Here is a 23,131-nt window from a genome sequence, read left to right on the forward strand (position 1 = left end):
TCAGGCTGCTGTCTGGGTTGTATTTCCTTTTTTCTATATCAGCAAGATAAAAATGGCTATTACCCCAAAAAGATGCAGTTGTATTCATAATGAATCTGATGGTGCCAGCAATTCAAAACATAAAGGCAATTTACCATTTAGTGCTTTGTAACCAAATAAAATGCAGTGACCCTTTCTTTCTCTTTCCAGAAGATTTGGAATCTTCTCTGAGGGTTGATAAAGAGAAGAGGGAGGAAATAAGATGGTAGATTCCTTGAGCATTCAGATCACTACTTATTTCTGTATGCAGCAGAACACCTAGTACAGAATGAGGCCCTCTGCAGAGGCAGCAACTGAGCCATAGAATAGGCATTCATCTCAAAGCTTAAAACCTAGGCCTAAATCACGGTAGGTCACTTACTATCTGATCAATTAACACATAACTTATTAGTTGCCTACTAGACATCAGATGTTGCACTAGGTGCTGTGCAGCTTTCAGCAAATTAGTTCACCTCTCTGAGCCTGTGTTTCTTCTCCTGGATAATTACTGGAGAATCTGGAGAAAGGCCTGGTCACACAGTAGAGGTTCAATGACAAATGACACAGCAACACTTCTTTGTTCAAATGTGTAATTGTGCATGATTTATGGAGACACCCATGAGGTGTGTCCCAAAAACTTTGACAAAGGGAAGTGTAACTGCCCTCCTAGAGTAACTCTTCAAAGCATATAAATAAGGCAGGGTCAATAATTCGTGTCACACATGCCTCTGTCATCCTTCCCTCACCCACAACAGACATTGCTAATCAAACACGTCGATCTTTGCTGAAATCCTTCTAAAGGAATTCCAGCCAGTTAAAACCAACAGAACAGGGTTGACTAATGTGGTGACTAGCCAATCCCAGATTTAGTCCATCAGAGCACAATTATTTTCAATAATTATCCTCAGGTAATTGTCTTCCTGTAGTTTCTAAAACACAATGCCCCTTTAAAGACAATGTTATAGAAGTACCATTTCCTCTGCACTGAAGGTCATCAAAACAACCCATTTAAAAGTGACCTTGGAACCCATGGGCTGCAGAAGTAGCTTCTTATACATATCAGGAAATGCCACACACCCCTCAAGTTGGAAATCACCCAAAATTGGGTTTACAAGGGACAGGGGTTTTGTTTCAGCTCAATCTAAGTGTCCTTATGTTCTGCCCTTCCTCTTCTCCTCTAGAGAATGTGCTCAGTCTCATGTGAAATTAGCCTTTTCTGCTAGATGTCTGACCTCAGACAAGTTGCTTAACCTCCGTGCCTCAGTTTCCTCAACTGTAAAATGGAGCAATTAACAGTACCTGCCTCATAGGATTGACAAGAACACCAGATGAGATACTATGTGGAAAGCACTGGCCCACGGCATCTGCTCAGTAAGCTCTAATTATTAGCTATTATTATTAAGCACTTACCAAGTGCTAGGCTTCACTGAGCATTAATTGTGTCTTGAAAACAATCCTATGAGGTAGGTTTTGTGTTATTAAAATTTTTAAACCAATTGTTGTTGATTGATTTACACAAGCATATGGTGTTTGTTGATAGCAAAACATTTGATGATAAGGTGGTTTCGTTCCCATGCCCACACGATCTGGAAGTCACAGCCCAGTGATAGAAGAATACTATGTGGTAGATAAGACAACTTTAATTGTACGTGGCTTTGAACAGGTGGTGCAACAATTACGTGGCAGAGTCCAGATTTGGACTTGTATTGTTTCAGTTCCATGCACCATGAGGCCTCCCCCCGTCCCTTTTTCACTACTCTCCCCCTCCACCCACTCCCTCGACATTTTATTAGGAAACAAAGACACAAACAAACATTAAGATAAACAAAGCCAGAGTGTGTGCTGTTATTGTGTGCCAGGTAATCTCTTATATGCTTACTTCCCTGACTTACATGACTGTCACAACAGCCCTGTGAGATACGCATTGTTAGTATTCCCATTCTCCAGGAATCCTAGAGACACTCCGAGGACTAAATGAAATAATGGCACCTGAAAGCAGCATTTTTGGCTTAAAGCCCCTCCTGCCACTCACTAGCTGGGGAAATGTAGGTCAGTTACAGAACCTCTGTTTCTTTATCTTGAAGAGTAGTTAGCTCCACCTCACAAGATTGTCATTCATTCATTTGTTCACTAAACATTTATTGAACATTTAATGCAAAAAATTGTGCTGTATACTGGATCTATACTGGAAACCAAAATGGACAGCACAGCCAGACATGGTGGCTCATCCCTGTAATCCCAGCACTTCGGGAGGCAAAAGTGGGAGGATCACTTGAGCCCAGGAGTTTGAGACCAGTCTGGGCAACATAGTGAAGCCCTATCTCCCTAAAATGTAAGAAATTAGCCAGGTGTCCGGACGTGGTGGCTCATGCCTGTAATTCCAGCAATCTGGGAGGCCGAGGCGGGTGGATCACGTGAGGTCGGCGGTTTGAGACCAGCCTGACCAACATGGAGAAACCCCATCTGTACTAAAAATACAAAATTAGCTGAACATGGTGGCACATGCCTGTAATCCCAGCTACGTGGGAGCCTGAGGCAGGAGAATCGCTCACACCGGGGAGGCAGAGGTTGTGGTGAGCTGAGATCATAGCATTGCACTCCAGCCAGGGCCACAAGAGTGAAACTCCGTCTCATAAATAAATAAATAAATACATAAATAAATAAAATTTTTTTAAAAAGTAGCCAGGTGTGGTAGCACACACCTCTAGTCTCAGCTACTCGAGAGGCTGATGCAGGAGGATCGCTTGAGCCTGGGAGGTCAAGGCTGCAGTGAGCCATGATCGATCACACCACTACAATCCAGTCTGGGCAACAGAACAAAACCTTGTCTCAAAAATCTAAAATAAAAAAAAAAAAAACAAGCATCACCCGTGATCTTAGGGAGATTCCTGTCTGGGATTAAATGAGATTATTTCTATATAAAACTCACAGCACAGAGCCTGGCAAACAAAACATGCTCCATACAAGTTCACATTATTATTAGTATTATTTCTACGGCCCAGTTGGGATTTGAACAAAAGTCTTTTTGACTCCAAAATCTTTTCCATAAAGATAGCGTTTTGTAGGGGGCCCGCTGAGGTAGGAACAGAAGGGAACTTGAGGATGTTCAGAACAGACTTCAAATGCTAGATTTTTAATACATAGAGCAGCAATCTGCTGTATATATTATACTTCCAAAGCATTCTTAGATCTTCTCATTCTCTTTCTCATCATCCACCCCAGCCTGATGTGCACATGTCTCTTCATTTCCGTAAACACACTCCTCTCCATGGGAATAAATTTATTTCTCCCTTGAACGTGGACCCCGTGTGTTTGATTTGCCTGGAAAGGTGCGGAAACCACCCAGACATAGAGCTAATGGGATGTGACAGAACTCACAGCTTCTCCAGGCCTGGAAGGAAGAATGTTGACAAAGGGGAGCTTAATGAGCTTCCACCCACATTTCAATTATCCTAACAAGCTGCCAGAGGAATCCCTGTTTGCCGTACTGCATTCTGGAAAGTTTTGACAAGCCCAGGAGGAATCTATCAGGCTGAAGCTGAGGGTGCCTAAGGGAAAGAAAAACAGTCTTCCTCTGGAAGGGATGTGCATGGATGACAAGGCCAAGCCAGCAGTCAGCTTTGTCACCTGATATTTGAGAGGGTCCTCTGCTCAAAAAACACTCCCTCCTTAGCTACCCAGTACAATGTATCGGTTACCATAATGCTGCATAAAACCAACCACAAAGCCCCAGTAGTACCCGGTAACAATTGACTATTTTCACTCACAAGTCAGTGGGTCAGTTGGGCAGCTCTGATCATCTGAGCTGAGCTTGGTGGGGTTTGCACATGTCTCTGTGGTCAGGCTAAGTGGCTCTGCCAATCTTGGTGGGGCTGTCTCACATATCTGGGACAACTGAGCTAATTCTGCTCTTATTCACGTGGTCTGTCATTCTACCCACGGGTTTATTCACAGGACAGCAGGAGAACTCCAAGAGACAGGCCCAAATCATGCAGGGTCTCTTGTTCCCAGGCTCAGAAAAGGTATAATGTTCTTTCTGCCACATTCTGTTGGTCAAAGCAATCACAAGACTAGCCCAAATCCAAGGACTGGGAAATAGACTTCAACCCTTGATGAGAGGGGCTAACAAGTCATGGCAAAGAGTGTGGATCCAGAGACACCACTGATGAGGTCCATCAGTGCGGTAAACCTCCCACAACAACGTAAAAGTAACAAAGCACCATGGATTGAACGGCAGCTGTATGCATATAACAGGATGCTAAAATGGAACGTTTGGGTCTCGGTTTCAGCTGAGGCTCCACGGGCCAAAAACAAAAGGAAATGTTCAAATACCTGACATTTCTAACCTTGCAAAGGGTCTAAATGGGAATAGTTTTCAGACTCTTGGTCCAACAGCCATCCCTGAAAAGGCTGAAGTTGGAAACTGGGGAGAGGATTTTTCTGGAGAAAGTAGTCCAGTATGAAGTTAGTCTCAGTCCCCTTGGAAGAGGAGAGAGGCAATGACTTCTGACCACAGCCTTGCCTGGTGAGAGGAACTTACAGGAAATATCTCTAGTGTGCTGTGAATTCCCTAAGTCTGGGGAGACTGGCATCTGATTGAGACCTGAAAAATGTATAGATTAGTCAGACCACGGCTGGAGACTATCGAGATCTCAGGATGAGGATTGAGGATAGCACTAAAAAGCAGGACTTACCCTGATCCAGGTGCCAAGGATGCATGAGCTTCCCAGGAGTCAAGCAGATGTGCAGAAACTGGAATGGAGGTGGCTTAGAAGCATCCTACCTAAAAGGAGTAGAAAGAGGTACTGACAGCTACCACCTGGCATGGGATCTGGGAAAGAGGCACCACAAGAGCGGAACTGAAGAATCCCCACCTGAACACAGTTCTCAGGTGAACAATTGGGGGACTGTGCAGCGTGGACACCACTAACGGGGACCTCAAAGAATCCACAATACACCTCAAAGAATTGACTCAGCTTTGATCACTTGCCAAACCTGAAGGAACGTTAAATACCTGCCAGGCAGACAGCACCAATGCCAAACTGTGACACTACTGGTCAAGAGAGCCCTTATCTGCCCTCACCTCTCCTCCCTCTGCTCCCTTGGGCCTTTGGCTAGCAATCAGAATAAAGGTGAGGACCCAGGGAAGCCAATGACAACCCCCTTCCCCAACATCTGAGCTGGCAGAGGGGTGGCCAGGGCTACTGCTAACCCACACTGATACTACTTCTTTGTTTGAACTAGAAAAAAAAGTACCCACGCCAAGAACTTTACCTCCATTTATCTGAAGTTTGTCATTATATAATCTATTTGTTGTCTATTACTGCATAACATATTTCCCCAAAACTTGGTAGTTTAAAACATTTATTATCTGACAGTTTCTGTGGGTCAGGAATCCAGGCACAGCTGAGCTGAGTCCACTGGCTCAGGATCTCTCACCAGGTTGCAATCAAGGTATCATCAGGGCTGCAGTCTCAGCTGAAGGTTTGAATGGGGAATAATCCTCTTCCAAGCTCATGCAAGTGGTTGTTGGAAAGATTCAATCACTCTAGGGCTGTTGGCCAGTGGTCATGCTCCCAGTTTCTTAACATGTGGGTCTCTCCACAGAGTAATTCACAACAAGGCAGCTTGTTTCTTCAGAATAAGCAAGAGAGAAAAGCTGGAGAGAGGTAGTGCCAGACAAAAGATAGTCTTTTATAATCTAATATTGGAAGTGACATTCCATCATTTTTACTGTATTCTATTCATCAGAACAAAATCACTAGGTCCAGCCCCAAGGGGGCGTGATTACGCAGGATGTGAATACCAGGAGTAGAAGATAATTAGGGGGTTATCACAGAAGTTTATCTACCACTATAATAAAATATACTGATTTTATTAAAACAACAGACCACTGCCATCGGCCAAAGAATTATTACAATAAATACATAGATTGACAATGTATATGACATAAACAATACCCACTAGACTTATGTACTATACAACATGTGAATTATATAAGATTGTTTAGGAAAGATGCTTTAAATCTTTTTCAAACTTTTATTGTACACATTTTCAAGCATTTGTAAAAGTAGGGGATAGGATAACAAAAAATAATAAGATAAACATGATCGTTCTTTTTTCACCTATACCCCAACCCTTTACCCCCAAACCACTAGTTTTTGAAAAGCAAATCTCAGACACATTACTTCATCTTCAGTAATTCAGTGTAAATATCCACATATCATATGTACCATTATTCAATTAAGTACACTTTAATTTCATCTACTATTCAGTTACTGTTCAAATTTCTCCAATTATTTCAGAAATGTCTTTTTTTAAAAAAACTTGGTTTGCTTGAAAGAAGGTTTAACTTTAAATGAAACTCGGAGTTTTAACCATTACTTAAGAGCAGGCATTTTAATTACTGACACGGAACTATTCTGTGAGAAAAATGACTTCAGCACATTTTATTATCCAGGAATAGCCAGCAAAGTGATGGGGGTTGCTCAAAATTTTACCCATGGGCAGAGAAAGCTTCAGCTCACCAAGGCCTTGCCAATGGACAGTGGAGAAAACAGTGAGGGTGTCTTCTCACACTCTACAGAATCCCGCTTATTCGCCAGGTGAGTGACACACAGGCTATCTCTAAGCCTCACTGCAGTACTTCGGGTGGATGTTATAATCCTCATTTTAACAGATGAAAAAGTTAAACACAGGAGAATTAACTCACCTAAAGTCACACAGCGGTTATTAGGTATAGCCCACATTCCAACTCAGGTCTGTCTGACCTCCCCAAGGGGCTCTGGAAATCACCTACCAAGTAACACTGCCATAGTCTCAGGGCGTTAAGACACTGTGAAAGCCTTTTACAGTTGTGACAGATGTTAGCAGAACCAAACCACGTCTTCTATTCATTTTTGTTTCCTTGGACTTGACGCAGAACTGGGCACACAGTACGTGCCAAATAAATATGAAGCCTTGAAGCCACCATAGCACAGAACCTTATTCAAAGAAACTTCCATTCTGGCAGCCAGACAGTCAGTCTGAAAAGCAATTTCTGCCCGCTGCCCCATCTACCATCAGCTTTATCTCAACTTGTTTTCTTGACAATAGCGGCAGGGGTAGAATCAGCTGCAGAGGTTGGGAGCAAAATAGATTCAGGCCCACATTATAGGAACTCACCTGAGAATATTCAATTTCATTGAAACTAGAAACTAGATACTGAGAAGAGTCTGGTGGAGAAGTTCACAGCATTGTTACTTTTGATGGGACAGCTTTGGCCAATAAACTGGATTCTTTCATTCCATGAATCCCCTCAAAAGCCATTACCTGTGTCTGAAACTGTCCATACTCCCCACCCATGTCTCTTTGCCTGACAAACTCCTAATCCTTCAGAGCTCAACAGAAATCTCATTTGCTCAGCCAAGGCTTCTCTGCCTTCCTGGATGAAGTTCCATCCTTCTCATATGTGTACTTATCATGTATTCAGTCCTGTTTCCCCTGGAACGACATGCCAGACAAGGAAAAGATTGCCTCTGTCTTGTACCTGGAACATAGTAGGCGTTCAATAAATATTTGTTGACCAATTGATTTTTTAAAAAAAAACTAGTTTAAAACTGCAATTACAGCCAGGTGCGGTGGCTCACACCTATAATCCCAGCACTTTGGGAGGCTGAGGTGGGTGGATCATGACACCAGGAGTTCAAGACCAGCCTGACCAACACGGTGAAACCCTGTCTCTACTAAAAATACAAAAATTAGCTGGCCATGGTGGTGCGTGCCTGTAATCCCAGCTACTCGGGAGGCTAAGGTAGGAGAATCGCTTGAACCCGGGAGGCGGAAGATGCAGTGAGCCAAGATTGCACCACTGCACTCCAGCCTGGGTGACAGAACAAGACTCCATCTAAAAAAAAAAAAAAAAAACTGCAATTGCTAAAGTCTCTTAAAAAATATCACAGAGCACAGAGGCATTCCATTCATACAATAGAGCAAAGCTTGAAATGCACTTCCTTCTCATTGTGTTCCCCACAAAACGCTCCACTACATTCTTCTCTTCTCTTTCATAAACTCCCTAAAATCTCCAAATCTAGCCGTGCCCCCTGGCTTGTGTTCCCTAGTCTTCTCTTCCCATGCAGCAGTTTCTCCTATGAATCGACTGAGCCTTTCTATCTCTTTTGAGTTTTCACATTTATCCATTATCCAGATTCTAGAAAGCAAAGAAAGCCTTGAAACTGACTCAATAATCTTCCCTCCTTGGAAAGTGAGACAGGACCGTAAACTCCTAAAGGCATGGATTTATGCCCATTTTTGTTCCCTGCTGTGTTCTCAGTCTTTAACTGATGCTCAGCCAAGATTTACTAGTCGAACAATATGGTTCTCTTAAGCTTATCATATATTTTTGTTGTTGATGATGAATAAACAACAAGAGGTGTTGCCGGAGTGAAAGGAGGAAAGGAAAAGTTTAATAAGGAATAGATTCTCTATTTGGAAGTCTAAGATGGGAAGTCTGCCTGAAGAACCATACCAAGTGGAACACAGCCCCTGGTCATTCTCAGACTAGACCGGCCTCTGTGTGCTGCTGAATCAGCAGAAAACAGCACGGGGGGATATGAGTGAGGTACAGCTCGGCAGCGTGGCAACAATTTGGCTGACAATTTCCTTCTATGTTTCAGCATAATTGAATTAGCATCCATGGAGACTGTCTCCCAGACATCAGCAAATGCAATACTGTGGAGCAGGCACCACAATTCATCTGGCATTATGAGGCACTGAATTGCCATCCAACCCCGCACCTCTCCTTGTTGCCTTGTGTGTGCTCATTAGAGAAAATTAGGTAGATGCGACAAGCCTGGGAACAATTAAAATCTTCCCACTTAGCCAATTCCCAGCAGTGGTGTCCAAGTTCTCCTGATATGCACTCGGCTTGCTCAGCTAGTATGCGCAACTTCCTGGATGTGCTTTCAAATTTTAAGCGATGGATAAAAATTCATTTTGCTCCAGCTGAGGATAGGAATTGTTAGGGCACAGATGGACAGCCATGATACGAACCAACCAGAACATCATCCATAGTGGATAGCATCAAGACCAGGAGTCCTGGAACTCAGTCCAACTAGGAAGAGCATTTGTCAAGACAAGTCTAGGGCAGTGGAGCTGGGTGGTGAGTCAAAGTCGAGGGCCAGGGAGACAGCATCCAGCGTTGCACCCAGAGGGCTAACAGAAACTAGATGTTGGGGGTGTTACAAGCAGGATGCAGTGGAGGAACAGCATTGAGCACATGATTCAGAACCAAGGTTCTGAACATCAGTAAAGTGCTAGATTAAACAGAGGCTATGGGTGGCCAGTTGAAGAATTGTATTCTGCTGGCTGGAATTGCTTACAGCTGCTGGGGAGCAGAGTGGTGTGAGGAAAAGAGTTTATTTGTGGAGTCATATGGATCTTCTGCTTCCTCAGTGGAGAAAGAAAGAAACCCATCTTGCAAAGTTAGGAAAGGATTAGAGATGTGCTAGGAATAAAGGTATTATCTGAATAACAAGGCTTTGTCTTAGTTTGAGTTCCACCAGAAAGGGATTGTATTCATCCATTCTCACACTGCTATGAAGAAATACCCAAGACTGGGTAATTTATAAAGGAAAGAGGTTTAATTGACTCACAGTTCCTCATGACTTGGAAAGGCCTCAGGGAAATTACAGTCACGGCGGAAGATGAAACAGGCATGTCTTACATGGCAGCAGGTAAGAGAAGTGAGGGCTGAGCAAAGGGGGAAGCCCCTTACAAAACCATCAGATCTTGTGAGAACTCACCCACTATCATGAGAACAGTATGAGGGTAACCACCTCCATGACGCAATTACCTCCCACCAGTTCCCTCCTATATGGGAACTATAATTCAAGATGAGATTTGGGTGAGGACACAGCCAGAACATATCAGGGACCCTGAGATCAGGATGTAAGTACAAGTACTTTATTTGGGAAGTGATGGGAGGGGAGTGGGATGTATTAGTCTGTTTTCACGCTCTGATAAAGACATACCCGAGACTGGGAAGAAAAATAGGTTTAATGAAATCATAGTTCCACGTGGCTGGGGAGGCCTCACAATCAGGGCGGAAGGCCAAAGGCACTTCTTACATGGTGGCAGCAAGAGAAAATGAGGCAGAACTGAAAGCAGAAACCCCTTATAAAACCATCAGATCTCATGAGCCTTATCCCCTACCATGAGAACAGTATGGAGGAAACTGTCCCCGTTAAACAATTATCTCCCACTGGGTCTGTCCCACAACACATGGGAATTTTGAGAGTACAATTCAAGATGAGATCTGGGTCGGGACACAGGGCCAAACCATACCATGGGGGAAAAAAGTCAGAGAAGAGAAAAAAACAATAAAAGGTTTTTAAAATCAAGTCAAATACCATTTTGATGGGCATCAAAAATAACTTCCTAGGAACTCTGAAAAGCATGCAGAATACATCCCTCAATGTTCTTCCAACTCAGCAGTGAGGGATCTGGGAACTTTATGTACCAACTCCCATCAGTCATTGGCTGATGGCTTTTCCCGGAGGATGTTAATTCCCTGGCACTTCTGGTCTCCTTGGGAATGGGCGGACTGGTCTTCCTCATCTTCAGAGAAAGCCCCCAAGCACAGAGATGGCGATACTGAGAGATGACAGTTGGCCTTTCAGGGTTGCTATGATCAATTCTGATGGGACACTGACCACTTCTACTGCCAGTTTTGGGAGAGAACATGGCACAGAACTCCATCAAATCTATCTAAAAAATCTCCCTTCCAATTTTCTCCCCTCTCCACGCTTCAGCACGGACTCTCTTATGCCCTCAAATTCGAGGAAAGGCTAAAGGGACATGAAACAAGTTCTGGCCACCTCCTTTGCTGGTCATGTTGAGAGTCTTGGACCTCACTTTGGAGCATTGGATGAGTTGGCATTTACTGTTCTGTTCTTGGCTTTCTTAGAGCAGGGATCCCCAAGCCCTAGGCCACAGCCTGTTAGGAACAGGGACACACAGCAGGAGGTGGGCAGGCGGAGAGCGAGCAAAGCTTCATCTATATTTACAGCTGCTCCACATCCCTCTCATCACTGCCTGAGCGCTGCCTCCTGTCAGCTCAGCGCAGCATTCGATTCTCTTAGGCGCACAACCCCTATTGTGAACTGCGCATGCGAGGGACCTAGGTTGAGCACTCCTTATGAGAATCCAGTGCCGGATGATCTGTCACCGTCTCCCATCACCCCCAGATCAGACCATCTAGTTGTAGGAAAACAAACTTAGGGCTCCCACGGGCTCTACATTATGGTGAGTCATATAATTGTTTCATTATATATTAAAATGTAATGATAGAAATAAAGTGCACGATAAATGTCATATGCTTGAATCATCCCAAAACCATCCCCCGACCCGGTCTGTGGAAAAATTGTCTTCCACAAAGCCAGTCCCTGGTGCCAAAATGTTTGGGGATGGCTGTCTTACAGGACTCAGTCCAAACTGAGACAATGTGTCCCATTTGAACACCAGCAGAAGCGGTCAGTGCCCCATCAGGATTCGTCATATCAGTGCAGAAAGGCCAACTGTCATCTCTCAGGGGACAGCAGGGGTGCACTCCTCCCACCTGAAGCCTGATGAAAGGGACTTTGCAGAGAGGCCTTGGAGAGCTTGATTTCTGTCCCCTAATGATTGGGGAACCCTGTGGACTGGAGTCTGACTTGCACCTGAGAAATCCAAGGGGCACAGGGATAGCTGAAGAGGGCTTCAATCTAGGAAGCAGCTGCACTTCCACCAAAGGCCAGTGTTTTCTGTGGGGGGCAGGGGATAGAGAGAGAGTGTGTACAAGCAAGCTGACCTAGGGATATTTGAAAGATGTTTTGCCTGATCTTCTCAGGCATGATGAGCCTCTGTGAAGGGGATGTCATGCATGACTGGACAGTTGGAATGTGAAGCTCGTGCAGCTCCAGTGCGGAGAACTACAGGTAAGAGACGTGCATACAGGATCCCTGAAGATGGACGTGTCCTCAGTGCACTGAACAAAAGTTCTCGCTCAAGAGTGTTGCAGACATCCAGCCATGTTCCGCTCTTAGGACGTACATGTCCATGCGGGCTTACAGAAACCTAGAGAAAGGGAAAGACTGTTTCTAACTTGCACAAGACAGCATCCATTTGCCAAGCTGAGCATACATGAGGCTGTGTCTGATCCCTTTTTTTCTAATCCCTACAAAGATCTTGTGTTTCGAAGCCAACGGAGACAGAGTTCCAAAGTTCACATGAACTCACCATGAGAGAGTGGCATCCTGTAGGACCCAGCTCACAGCAGCAGTCCCAGTTAAGCCAGACCTTTTTCTACCCCTTGTCTCTTCCCACTGTGCCCTCACCAACCTTAAAGGGGCAAGGGCAGCCTGGCTGGGGAAGAGATGGGAGGGTAAAATTACCACTCTCTTAGAGAAAACTCACGAAGCTGACGGTACCCATTTCCCACTGCAGCTTCTGCCTGCAGCAAGTCTGAGCAAATGAAGTCAGAGGCGTGACCCTGCGCTGGACTGGACACATTAATCACTGAACTAAAGTGGTGTGGGGGACCACAGATGCCAATGACATTTTTATTACCTACAAATAACAAATTTGTAGCAAAGGGGCCTGGCTGACATTCATTCAGAGGCAGAGGGGACTGGTCCTGAGATTACACAATAGGGGAGGGGGCAACAAAAGTAGCTTTATGATTGTATCCTACAGCCCTGCTCTTTCAATATACGGGCTATTTAGAGAAAGCGTCCAATAGGCATTGTGTATGGAAAGCCTCCAAAAGGCACTCACTAAGTGGTTGCTCTTGTTATTATGAGCTGCTTGTGCAGGTGAAGGTTAAACCAGACTTTCAGAGCTAAATGCCAAGAGGGGTGTTCTTGGTTATCAGCCCTGGGCTGGACAGGCCAGGAGGAGGAAATGAGTGGCTGGGAGCAAGGTCTACAAACCAGAGTGGAGCATCAGGGGCCCTCCACACCGCCACTGCTGGGTCGTCAGCCACAGGAAAACTGCATATGTTGTGATCATGATGCTGGCTCCTGGAAGAGCATCTTTCTTGTCCCCGTTGGACAGCAATTCGAGGGAGAGATTTGCTAATTTGTCTTTCTGAAGCTAAACATCAGGGTGGGTTGGGGAGGGAAGTTGGGGTGAGAGTCAAGACTGTCTGCCGCCTGCACCAGCATCATAATGCAAAGAGGACTGCTCACCAGAGCTCAGGTCCCAGGCACAGTACAGACACAGGTAGAACTTCTGTTCCTCCAGGGTTTAGGGAAAGTGCCCTGGGACGCCTCATGCAGATGCCAAAAAAATAAAGTCAGAACTAAAACGAAGGGATATCCACACACAAACCTATGCATTCACTGGTTTCTTTCTTTACCCAAGGGCGATGGAGATGAGCTGTTTTATTTATACCTGATACACACTTCAATAGGGAACTCTTTAGCTGAGCTAGCTCCTTTTTCTGTAAAACACAGAGCTCGTTGCGGGCAGGGACTGTGTCTCAACTCATCTTTGACTCCCTAGGTCCTAACCCAAGGCCTGGGTAATATAACAGAAGGTGAGTGGGCTTTAAACTCATACAAATTAGGGTTTGAATTGCAACTCTGTCACTTACTAGCTTGTGACCTCAGGCAGGTCACCTCACCTCTCTGAAGTTCAATTTCCTCATCTGAAACACAGAAATAAAAATATCTACCTTCAAGTTTTGGAGAAGCAGAACTAAATTTAAATTTAATATGCTGATTATGGTAACTGGCCCCCAGAAAAATAGTAATTATCACCATCATCATCATCATCATCATCATTATTTTCCTTTAACATCCTCTCAGTTCCTCAGTTATGTTCAAACGGCTCTGGTTCTCTTACAGAATTTACTGCAAACATTGCCAGATCATTTATACACTGAAGACATCTCCCAATTTTGGCACGAATCCTTAGTTACACAGTCTGTAAACATAGTCAGAGCTAAGAATACTTTTTCATTATCAGATAAGAAGATTCCTTTCTTGTCCCTTCTGCTGTCTCCTCATGCTCTAGCTCTGCCCTCAGTGGGTCCTGAGAAAAGTAATCTTGTGTGACATGCGAGCTTTATATCTGAAATCAATTTTGGCATCCCAGTTCCCAATAGGGCAAGTGTAGCATTTTCACACATTTCCAAAACATCAAAGAGAATAGCTGCCCCTTTTGTTTCATGCCAGTTTCCTCCAGATCAGTTTTCTACTCAGTAATTTATCTGAGATCCAGTTGCTCAGTCTGTAAAATGGATCCGTAAAGTGATCTAAAAACACTGTCTTCACACGTAGGAATGCTCTGAAGATGGATGAGTGGCCAGAGAACTCACCCACTTTCATCAATCTCCACTGTCCCAGTGAAGGAAATCAGTGGGTCTGTCCTTCCCAGCTGCTGGTCAACATTATGTCCAGGCTGAGCTTGATCAGATTTGCTCTGCTGAGCAGAAGGAAGTGACTCTGTGACACTTTTCATGAATTCTGATCAAATGCCCCCCCCCCCCAGGGTAGCTATGAAGTCCTGCTGTGTTTTTCCTGTTTAACCCTTTTGGAACTCTGTAAGTTACAGAAGACATAGGAGAGAGGAGAGTGTTTTGGGGGGAATGGAGGGACCTGTCGCAGGGCTTGTGAGTGGCTGTGGTTAGAGACAAGGCTGAAAGGAAGCAAGACAGGATGGTGAGGGTGAAGAAACTGCAAGTAGAGGTGTCTAAATATCATGCCTTAGGCATCAGGACTAGGGCAGGAATCAGAACAGAAAAGAGTATCTTTCTCTTTTCTAACTCCATCAAGTCACCACACATGGAAAACTAGATTTCTTGTGTGGAAAGTCCCCAAAAAAGGAAAAAGGAGAGGTGAGCAGGAACAACCATTGCAGATATCACTTACTGAGCACTGTGCTAGGCGCCTTACATAGAGTCTATATTTAATCCTCCCGATAACCCAAGAGGTTGGTAGTATCCTTATGCTTTTCATACCGAGATGGTAACTGAGACTCAGAGAAGTGCCTTCCTCGACATTCCCCAGCCCGCTCTATCTGCCAGGCCTTTAATGTTTCCATCGTTTATTCAATCTTCAACCATCATCGACTGAGTGTTAGACTCTGTGCTAGGCACTAGAAGGGTTCCAATCAGGTAAGCAGAGAGAAGAGAGGAAAAGAATTTCAGACAAAGGGTCAAGGGGTGAAGACAGCACAAAGCCAGAACTCAGGAGAGTTTTGGAATTCAGAGTGTGCTTAGAATGCCAGGGAAGCAAGTGGGTCAGGCCCACCTAGGAGGTTCCTCAGGGAAATCATCCCCACAGTCCCACCTCCTCCCCAGTTCCCCAGTTCCAGTGTCACTGCAACAAGAGAAGCCTGTGGGGTTAAGGAGCAAGTTTTGTTTTTTTCCAAAGTCCCAGGAACAATGGTGCCAGCCACCCATGCCCAAGTCAATCAGAAACAGAGCCACAGTCCCTGGAAGGAACAGGTGTCACCTAATCCCACCAGGAAGATATGTCTCCCTAAATCATGGTTTTCCAGAAACAGCCAGTAACACTTACCAAGCAATTTACCTTGTCCAGAGCTCTTACAGGGATTTCACATACATGAGCCCGTTTAACCCTCACTCTATAAGGTAAATAGGTTAATGATCCCCCATTTCACAGATGAGCTAAATGAGGTTTGGGACTTGGAAGTGGCATAGTCAAGATTCAAATCCAAATTTATCAAACTCCGAAGGCTTTTTCTGAACCCTTGTGCTACGCCATCCCTCCCACCATCTTGCAACTGTGAGCTCACCCCACTTCTCTGTGGACACGGGTTGGCCTACTCCTAAGAGGGCTATCGCAGGAAAAGCAGCATGGTAGCTCTGCCTCTTATGAGCTAGGTGACCTTGGACTTCATCTCCCGGAGCCTCAGTCTCCTCATCTGTGCAATAGGAACTATATCCTAGAGTTCTTGGGGGCACTTTACACATGACTTTGTGCATAGGAAATGTGCACACTGGAGATGATCCATCCCTCTTAGGAGTCTCCTACGCCATCCTCACTGTTTCATTGGCAAAACAAAGCTGAGCAGACCCTGGAATGGTGAAGAAAAGGCCGCAGCTATCTGCAACAACCAGTCACTGAGACCTAGTGGCCAAGATAGGATTTTGCTCATCCTTTTTTTTCCCAGAAGGCTGGTCACATGACGATAGGTATTCAATAAATATTTCTTCTGAAAACATACACACACACATGCATACATACAAACACACACACAGCAGAAAGGAAATACATCAGCATGTTCTCCCTGGTTATCTCCAAGCTGTAGAAACTTTATATTTCTGTTTGCTTATCTGAATTTTCTGATTTTTCTATGTTGAGCATGTATTATTTGTGGCACTGAGATCTTGAAAGACACACATCTCACTATAGATTACCTCTGGGAACTATTCCACCAAAAAGTCTTCCTCTGGATGGAATATTCACCAACACCCTCTCCCCAGCTCCAAAAGATTACGAGGAAGTGAGCGTCATTCCAGATACGATGGTGGAGTCCAGCTAATCTTTTCCTGGGTCTTTGGGAATTTGCTTGCCGTTTGACCCAGATGCCCTACACATGCTCATAAAAACCTTCTGCTGAACTTCATTAGCCATTTAGGCTGCTGTGGTGCTATTCTGAGTACCTTATCTTCTGGCATTAATTTAAACCAACATTGTCTCACCTCTGTAGGCATGCTCTCATGAGTTAGAGGCTTAAAAAACGGACTGCAATGGATTTTGTCAAAAATTGCCGAAAATCAAAATGTCTGGTTTCATCTCCTATCTCATTTCCAAATCATTAGTAGCAACTGCCTGTAGCACTTAGTAGGAAAGACCCTGAGACCATTCCCAGGTAGAGCAAAAACAATCAAACCAAAAGAAGTTAAAAACACCGGCCAGGCACGGTGGCTCACCTGTAATCCCAACACTTTGGGAGGCTGAGGCAGGCAGATCACTTAAGGTCAGGAGTTCGAGACCAGCCTGGCCAACATGGTGAAATCCCGTCTTTACTAAAAATACAAAAAGCAGCCAGGCATGGTGGCTGGTACCTGTAATCCCAGCTACTTGGGAGGCTGAGGCAGAAGAAACGCTTGAATTGGGAAGCAAAGGTTGCAGTGAGCCAAGATCGTGCCACTGCACTCCAGTCTGGGGGACAGAGCGAGACTCCATCTCAAAAACAAACAAACAAACAAACATACACCATAGCCTTTACGAATTAATGTTTTCTGCTAATGGATTACTGATGTCTGCCATAGCATGAAATCAAGGGCTACTGGCATATCTGATATCCCAAATCTAATGAAACACATCCTCCTTTCTCCAAAGAAGCAAACTGGTGGGACTCCCATGTGGCACAGTGCGGCAATCACACAGTTATTATTTGTGGAGTGCCACTTTGATTTTTTTATTTTATTTTATTTTATTTTATTTTATTTTATTTTATTTTATTTAAGACGGAGTCTTGCTGGGTCATCCCAGGCTGGAGTGCAGTGATGCAATCTCAGCTCACTGCAACCTCTGCCTCCTGGGTTCAAATGATTCTCCTGCCTCAGCCTCCCAAGTACCTTGGATTACAGGCACCTGCCACCAGGCCCAGTTATTTTATTTTATTTTATTTTTTTGTATTGGAGTGCCACTTTGGGCAAAGGATTTTCCATACCTAACAAATCTTACAGCAACTTCCCAGTTATCAGGACAGTTTTGGTTACAAGGTCAGACAGCCAACTCACACTAGCTCAAGCAAAAAGGATGTGTTTTGGCTCATATAACTGAGAGGAGAACTGAGTTAAAGCTTAAAAATCACAGGAAGAGCTTTAGGACTGACATCAGTGGCGGGTTCCAGAAGACTTCCCTTTTTCTTATCTCTGTGTGTATTTGCATGCTGCTCTCTCCTTTCCTCTTTGCTGTGGTTTGAAGGTGACCCCCAAAGTTCACGTATTGGAAACTTCCTCTCAAATGCAACCATGTTGGGAGGTGGGCCCTAACAAGAGGTAATTGGGTCATGAGGGCTCTGGCCTCATGAATGGATTAAGGTTGTTATTTCAAGAGTGGCCTTGTTTTTTTGGTTTGTTTGGTTTTTATTGTTTTTGTTTCTTGTGATGGAGTCTCACTCTGTCGCCAGGCTGGAGTGCAGTGGTGCAACCTCAGCTCGTTGCAACCTCCGCCTCCCGGGTTCAAACAATTTTCCCGCCTCAGCCTCCCGAGTAGCTGGGACTACAAGTGAGCACCACCACGCCTGGCTAATTTTTGTATTTTTAGTAGAGACGGGGTTTTACCATGTTGGCCAGGCTGGTCTCGATCTCTTGACCTCGTGATCTACCTGTCTTGGCCTCCCAAAGTACTGGGATTACAGGCGTGAGCCACTGCACCTGGCCGAGAGTGGCTTTATTATAGCAAGTTCCAGTCCTTCTTGCTCTTGCACTTAATTACCCATCTTTCATGGGATGACACAGCACAAAGACCCTCTCCAGATGTAGGCCCCACTACCTTGGACTTCTCAGCCTCCAGAACTGTAAGAAATACGTTTCTTTTCTTTATAAATTACCTGGTCTGTGGTATTGTTATAGCAACACAAAACAGATTAAGACACTCATACCACAAACATGCCTCTCCCATATGAAGAGGAATATGGTTGCTGTTTTCCCGGGCACAGAGTGCTAACTTTTCCCAACATGTGTTTATCAGTCCCAGGGGAAAACTCTGGTTGGACTGTTTGGTCGTATGGCCATTCTTTGGGCCAATCACTGTTGTCAGGTAATTTGGTCAGATTTCAGCTATATTCTCATCTTTTGGCCAAGGGGTCTGTGTCTACCAATAAAAGAAAGGTTTGAGAAGCTTAACAGTCATTTAAAAATCTGGACCACCATGAACAGTTGCGCAGGTTGCATGCTGCACAAGGGCACCAGCTGAGTGGATAAGGAAGGAATAAAATCCTGCCTGTGCCCTGTTTATAGAGCAAGCCACAAACTCTGGCCCCAGGTACATCTGCTAGAATTGTTCTAATTCATAACATGGTGTCATGCAGGCTGGCATTAGCCCAAGGAAAAAGCAACAGCTACTGCAAGACACTACAGTCCCTAGGAAGTAAATACTGATTATCCCACTTTTAAGATGAGAAAACAGAGCTTACAGAGGCCAAGTGAATCACCCAAGGCTGTACAGGAGTCTCTCCTTATTCCCAACGCCCAGCAGATGCCTGAAACCATGGATACTACTGAACCCTATATATATATTTTTTTTTCCTAAGAAACAAATCTATAATAAAGTTTAGTTTATAAATTTGGCACAGTAAGAGATTAACCACAGTAACTAATAATAAAATAGAACAATTATAACAATGTACCGCAATAAGTTATGTGAATATGGTCTATCCCTCTTCTAAATATCTCACTGTAATGTATTCATCTCTGTTCAGATAGCAGTGGACCACAGGTAACTGAAACTGGGAAAAGTGAAACCGCAGATAAGGGGGAATTACTGTACAGCAGGAAACAGTAGAGTCAGGATTCGAACCCAGATTTGTGTAGCTCCAAAGTCTCTGTTTTGCCTATCATAACCCACTCAACAACCTGTAAGAGAAATGGGACCCACCAGGCTCCTAACAGCATGAAGAAGAAGTGAGAGAAGTGGATTCTTGTGCCTCTTCTCTCTGAAAACCCAGTTAACCCCACAGAAACAAACAAGCCACTTAAGAAAGCCAACCCAAGCCCAAGACACAACACTCCAAAAAAAACCTGTGTTTGCAAACAGCTTGAAAGTCATGGTGTTCCACTTAAAAAGGTAATTTCTTGCTTGGAACAGTGAGAAATTAGATGCAATCTGTTTTGATTTCTTCATAATTTAGGACACGCTTTAGTGACCAATCTGTACACATGCCAGCATCCTTCTGTCCTGAGGGTGTGCTGGCTTGGTTTGTGTCTCTGTTCATAAAGGAAGTCTAAATCACCCCACAGGAAAAGTGGCCTAGAATTTATACCACAGGCATGGAGACAGGCTGAGCAGCCTCTTCCTGGATATTATTATTAATAAGAACAAGAATAATTACCATTTACTGGGCTTTTACTGTGTGTCAGGTCTGGTGCTGAAAACATCCATCACCACAAAACCTTACTGGGATGGGGTTGGGGGGATATTTTTTGTACTCAGCATCTGAACACCCTTCCTCCGTAGGAGGAGAATCCCCCACTGGGCAGTTCTTGGTAGGAGCTGGACCTGTCTCCCTCCACAGGCTCAAAAGAGGCCAGAAATCCACGAGCTCCCCATGATCCTTTCAATATATTTTGTTTCTAAAAAATAGACTGTATTGTTCAGAGCGGTTTTAAATTCACAACAAAATTGAGAGGAAGATACAGATTTCCCATATATCTCCCTCCCGCAGCATCCTCCCCCACTGTCAACATCCGCCACCAGCGTGGTCCAGTTGTTACAACCGATGAACCTACATTCACACATCATCACCCAAAGTCCATAATAACATGTGCCCACCAGTACAGTCTCATACAGAGTTGTTTTGCTGCCCTGAAAATCCCACCTACTCATCCCTTCCTCCGTCCTAACACCTGACAACCCCTAATCCTTTTATTGTCCCCATCGTTTTGCCTTTTGCAAAATATCACGTCCCTGAAATCATACCATGTGTAGCCTTTTCAGTTGACTTCTTCCTCTTAGCAATGTGCATTTCATTAAATTTCCTCCACATCTTTTCATGGCTTGATGGCTCATTTCTACATTCTATGTTTGCTTACATTAACCAAAGTCTATTTCTGTTGTTGGCATCCAAGCACCCTGCTACAGAAAAAGTGCTGTTATCCCCATTTTACAGATTAAAAACAACAACAACAACAACAAAAAACCCTGAGACTCAGAGAGACAAGACTAGGTGAAAGAGTAGGAAAGCTACAAAGGGCAGAGGAAAGCTGCAGGAAAGCATGCAGGTGGCACGATGCAGTTGAGAGAAGTGCAGTTTTGTAGTCAGGAACTCGGATGTGAGGGCCGGCTTCATCACTTACCCGCCAGGGGGCCTCTGGAAAGTTGCTTAACTTCTCTTCATTTCTTCATCCATAAGGAAATGGGTCTCCATTTCTTCATCCATAAAATTCAGGTTACTGTGCCTGTAACAAGCAATTCTTGAGAGTATTAAAAGAAATCAGGTATAGGCCAGGTGTGGTGCTCACACCCGTAATCCCAGCACTTTGGGAGGCCAAGGTGGGTGGATCACTTGAGGCCATGAGTTCGAGACCAGCCTGGCCAACATGGTGAAAACTTGTCTCTACTAAAAATACAAAAATTAGCTGGGCATGGTAGCAGGTGCCTGTAGTCCCAGCTACTCAGAAGGCTGAGGCAGGAGAATAGCTTGAACCTGGGAGGCGGAGGTTGCAGTGAGCCGAGATCTTGCCACTGTACTCCAGCCTGGGAGACAGAGCGAGACCCTGCCTCAAAAAAAAAAAAAAAAGAAAGAAAGAAAGAAGAAAGAAAAAAGAAAAAGAAAGAAATCATGTATATATTGCACTTAACACAGTGCCTGTCTCAACATGTGTTAGCTGTGGTATCTGTTATTGTTATTATTTGTGTTCATTAACCTAATTCTATCATACCCTGTTATAAACCAGGACTATCTGACCATCTGGAAGGATTCTGTTTGCTCTATTTTGTCCTCTCCTCAACCCCCAGAGTTGCAGGTGAGGGAAAGGAGAGGATGAGTGACCCTTCTGCCTGGAGATTCTTGACATGAGGTGACGTCTGAAACTAGACATTCCGTCTGCTTCTTTCCGTATCTCAGGGGAACTGTAGCACAAGGGAGTGGGCACTCGGCCTGTGCTCATTGATTACACTCATGATGATGGATTTCCTCCCCTTTGGCACTTAATCAACAGCTGCCCAGTGTTTTATCACCATTTCCCAGGGCAGAGCAGGCCACCCCAACCCCTACTCTCGAGGGCCTTTTCTTTCTTACTCCATGTGACCCAGAACAGAGCCCATTAAAGAACTCACTCATTTCTCCACCCTCCACCCCTTTAATTACAAACAGTGCTGAGAGCTGAACAACACAGAACAAAAGACAGATTTATTTACCCCAGGACATAAACAAGATTATCAGAAACAGGCATTCAGAAGCCCTTAGCTCCTGGGAGAATTTTAATTTGCTGACCCCTGGCTTACAGAAATCTTAGGTCTTTTCACATAATTATAAAACCCCGAGAGTTTTGCCTGCTTGAGTTATTTATTGGCACGCATCCCCAACCCGGCTGCTGGCTCTCATTGGCCAATTACAGGCATCTCCACTGGGACTTTAGAACAGGCTCTTTTGAGAGAATGCAGGAAGGATGAAAGAAATTCTCTTTTCCTTGGTGAAGTTTTCCTACTGGCGGCTTCCTGGAATGACCGAGGTACACAAACAGGAGGGAGAAGGAGGCACGATTACATTGATTAGAACACTTTGGGTTACAAATCACTTAATCCCACATCTAACTGGCATTAAACCAAAAAGGGACTGTATTGTAACTGAAAAGTCCACCATTAAAGTTAACTTCAAGCACAGCTCAATTCTGGGGCTATAACCATGCCAGTGGGCTGAGTCTCTCTCTACTTCTCTCACTTGTTTGCCTCTAGGTCGTTGGCTTCTTTCTCATTGGGAAAATGGTCCCCAGCCCTCCTAAGCTTCCAGCCTATCAGCTCCTAGAATTAAGTCTCATTTGCTCAGCTTTGGTCATGTGTGCATAGGGAACCAATCATTGTGGCTAGAGGAGGAAATATGCTGATTGGCTAGACCTGGGTCATATGCCCAATTTTTTTCTTTGGTTTTTTTTTTGGTTTTTTTTGTCTTTTTGAGATGGAGTCCAGCTCTGTCACCCAGGCAGGAGTGCAGTGGCAGGATCATGGCTCACTGCAACCTCCGCCTCCAGGGTTCAAGTGATCTTCCCATCTCAGCCTCCCAAGTAGCTGCGATTACAGGTGCCTGCACCATCACCCCGGCTAATGTTTCTGTATTTTTAGTAAAGACAGAGTCTCACCAGGTTGGCCAGATTGGTCTGGATCTCCTGACCTCAAGTAATCCGCCCGCTAGGCCTCCCAAAGTGCTGGGATTACAGGCATGAGCCACCGTGCTC

The 23,131-nt window shown here is 44.6% G+C and overlaps 1 long non-coding RNA gene across 1 annotated transcript; it reads right to left on the minus strand.

Moving 5' to 3' along the window:
* Window positions 1–3,758: 3,758 nt before the first annotated feature.
* LOC105502308 lies at window positions 3,759–22,666 on the minus strand. Its single transcript, XR_001000321.1, has 4 exons — window positions 22,621–22,666; window positions 21,035–21,454; window positions 4,713–5,677; window positions 3,759–4,621 (listed from the first exon to the last, which is right to left on the minus strand). It is a non-coding gene; the product is annotated as an uncharacterized LOC105502308 (long non-coding RNA).
* Between the last annotated feature and the right edge of the window lie 465 nt (window positions 22,667–23,131).

This window comes from Colobus angolensis, unplaced genomic scaffold (assembly GCF_000951035.1).
Source record: "Colobus angolensis palliatus isolate OR3802 unplaced genomic scaffold, Cang.pa_1.0 Scaffold79, whole genome shotgun sequence".
NCBI classification, from domain to species: Eukaryota; Metazoa; Chordata; class Mammalia; order Primates; family Cercopithecidae; genus Colobus; species Colobus angolensis.